The sequence below is a fragment of the Carlito syrichta genome, unplaced genomic scaffold, assembly GCF_000164805.1.
Source record: "Carlito syrichta isolate Samal-C Ts95f unplaced genomic scaffold, Tarsius_syrichta-2.0.1 Scaffold289143, whole genome shotgun sequence".
In the NCBI taxonomy this organism is placed as follows: domain Eukaryota; kingdom Metazoa; phylum Chordata; class Mammalia; order Primates; family Tarsiidae; genus Carlito; species Carlito syrichta.
Window position 1 is genome coordinate 108,979 of NW_007233239.1, and position 3,502 is coordinate 112,480.

At 44.5% G+C, this 3,502-nt stretch overlaps 1 pseudogene; it reads right to left on the reverse strand.

Annotated features, from left to right (window-relative positions):
- Nucleotides 1–680: 680 nt before the first annotated feature.
- Nucleotides 681–3,502, reverse strand: part of LOC103256239 — a 22,664-nt pseudogene continuing 19,842 nt past the window's right edge.

The window sequence follows — 3,502 nt, forward strand, 5'->3', positions numbered from 1 at the left end:
ACTTGGAAGATTGAGGCGGAAGGATCGCTGGAGCCCAGCAGGTCGAGGCTGCGGTGGCCCAGAGCGTGCCTCTGCACTCTAGTTTGGGCGACAGAGTGAGACTCCAACTCAAAAAAAAAGAAAACAGGAAAACGGCCCACTTATCCTCTCTTGCGCCTTCTCTTTTATGTATGCACCCTATGGCATACTAAGCAGAAAATTCGTGTAACACTTATCATATCATGTAGCTGTACTTTGCTTACATCTGCACCTAGTCTTGTGTCCCTTGGTTTTGCCAGCACCAGTCCAGGGACGTTGCCATTTCTGAAGAAAAGATTGAATTGGATTTCATTCAGCTTCAACACATGTTTATGGAGCCTTTATACTGGGCCAGGACATTCTAATAGATACTACATAGGTCATCCATCTCATTCATAGACTATCCTGAAAGCCCACCATGCACTCATACTTTCTTTGTCTTGACCTATCAAGTCTTACCAATCAAATCATTGACTGATGGTGTGCATGGTGGCTCCCTTGACACATAAAGTTTATTTCCTCCTGATTATCCACATTAAAATTCAGCATATATTAAACCTGATATGTTACAGATCAGATTCTGTGTTCAGCAGACTTTTTTTCCTAAAGCAGCATTTACTTTGGTTTTCACTTACCCAAGGACGCACGAATGTTTTAAAGTTCTAGTCCTTGGTTCCCGCACGCTCTTTCAGCAGCTGAGGAGTGAAGTGAAGTGATATTGGCACTTGCTTTGTGGAAGGCAGTCACAGCCTCCAGGATGGCAGCCTTAAGGTCAAATGCCCCAACCCGGGCTCCATGCCATAGCCTGGCAAACTCTCCAGAGACATGGTACCCAGCAAGAGGGAGCTTGCAGTGCTTGTCCTTGACCTCCTGCATGAGGTCCAGTCAGGGCATTCCCTGCTTCACCATGAGCATGTCAGCTCCTTCCCATCCATCTATTTCTTGGAGGGTCAGGCCTCGTGCTCCAGGGGGTAGCGGGTAGCAGCAGCAGTCTCCAAAAGCTGGGCGTGACTGAGCCCCATCCCAGAAAGACCCATAGAAACAGGAAGCAAACTTGGCTCTATTACTCAACACTGATACCCTGTTGCCAAATCCGTGTGCCATCAGGGCCTCCCTGTTCGCTTCCACGTGTCCATCCATCATGTCCGACGGGGCTCCTTCCTGACGTCCTGCCTTGGCATATGCCAGTACTACCTCTATCAGCTACTGGCAGCTCTCCTCAGCCCCAAACTCTCCATTTTAATTCAGGAGCCCACAGTGACCAGGGGAGGTGTAGGGGCACAGGTAGACATCGTAGGCCACCAGAAGGTTGAGGAAGGTTTTCCTCAACAGACGGATGGCCTCAACGGCTAAGGAACCCTCAGAGTCAGCAGGGGAGCCCTGCTTATCCTTGGGAACTCTGCAGAGAATGCCGAAGATCAGGACACAGGGCAGGCCTTCTTCCCCCAGGAAAATTATGTGCCTGTCCTCAAAGAGTGTATCCTCTGCTGGGGTTGGGCCGCAAGAGATGGTTTTGATGACTTTATGGAGTTAGACCTAGGATGCTGCGGAGTCAGAGTAGGGTACTCCATCCAGTTGGGGATTCAGGAGGCTTTCTGGAACCTTGGAAGGTAAGACTGAGTCAAGTGAAGAAAGTCAAGTGAAGAAGGCCATGACTGCCTTCCACAGAGTAAGTGCCAATATCACTTCACCTACTACACTCCTCAGCTGCTGAAAGAGCATGCAGGAACCAAGTGAAGAAAGGTAGAAAGGAAAGAGTATGCACACAGGCAGAGTGATAACATATGTTGCTGCCTGTTGCTGAGTTTGACCAGAGACAAAGTGTAGGCCTCGAGACTCGGCCTGATCATGAGATGAATTGTCAACATTTCATCGGCAGGCACAGGAAAGACACGGAAAAGAAGAGATTAATAGATCCAGATGCTCGTGGCAGGTGGCTCACTACGGCCACAGCATGGAAGAGAGATTTAGAGTAAATAATAAGACTAGAGACAGTCAGAGTACTGAAAATCCTACAGAAATAGGCAGATCATCACCCTGGCCATGTGCATAGACATGCTCACATCAGCAGTGCTTCCAATACCAACTAAATGCTTATGTCTTTAAATTTTTGTATGTCAGAAACTAATTTCGCACTTTCAAAATCTTATGTCAAAATATGATTTTATATTCTGAAAATCTGATTTAAACAGAGAGTTCTATTTGCAGCTGTATGTTTTTTTTGCATTAGCTACTCTTCTTTTGTATAATAACAGATAACTTGCAATCATAATTATTCAACAAGTGTACAAGTTCCATACTGCCCTCAATGCTGGATAGGAAAGGCAATGTCCTGGGGGTTCTGAGGGAGATGGACAATCTGGCAGGCACCTCTGAAAGAGGATGCCTAATAGACTTTTGAACTGATGTGGTTAGATTTCATTCAATTTCAATAAATGTTTATTGACATTGGGCCAGATTGTTCTAGTAGATATAGTAAACATTGATATTATTACCAAGAGATGGAATAGCGAATATTATCAAGAGGTGGAGTGAAGTTTTCGGTGTAGACGTTCCAACATCCCCTGGTGCTACTTGGTCCTAGAATTATAACTGTTTTTCCCTGAGTTTTTAAAAATTTTCTTTCTTAAAGTCTGGGGATATGTCTGATTAGACCTAATTTCCCTCGTTATAATGATCTCTCAAAGAGGCAGCCACTTCCTCCTAAATTTTCAGTAATTTTCTATATGATCAGAAGTAAATTATGTCTAGGTGATTGGAATTGATTCCCAACTCAAAGTTACACTAATTTCTCCACATACTGAGAGGGAAATTTTTCAGCCAAAAAAAATTAAATGTTTGTTAGATATTCTGGAGATTGCAACTGCCTTATTAGTCTTGTAACTCTGGTATCTTGCATGGCATCTAGCCCATAGTAGATGGTCAGAGAGTGGTTAGGAAATTTAGTAAATCAAATCACATTTTTAAAAACACCTGAACAAGCAAATATCCTCCCCCAAATACTTTATTTCAAACCTTTGTACCCATTTTGCATTCAAATACAATTTTTAAAATCTCTTGTTACTATCATCCATCAGGCTGGAAACGCTGTACTATGGACTACAATGATTCCATTGTTCTTATAGCCTGGTATGGGTAGAATTGTGACTCCAAAAAGACACTGGCGTCATCAGCCTCAGTACCCATGAATATGACCTTATTTGGGACTAGATTTTTGCAGGTGATCCATTTCAGATGTGGTAATTTGGGCAAGCCCTAGTCTGGTGTGACTGCGTTCTTGTTAAAAGGGGAAATTTCAAAACACACATGCACACAGGGAGAATGCCCTGTGAAGATGAAGGCAGACACTAAGGTCATCTATCTACAAGCCAAGGGATGCAAAGAGGCCAGCAGGCCATCGCCTTACTAGACTCTGGTGTGGCCATGTGCTCTTGGAGCTATGGCTGTCACCAGGCTTCCTGGCTTTGGTCCCCTCCCCCACCTT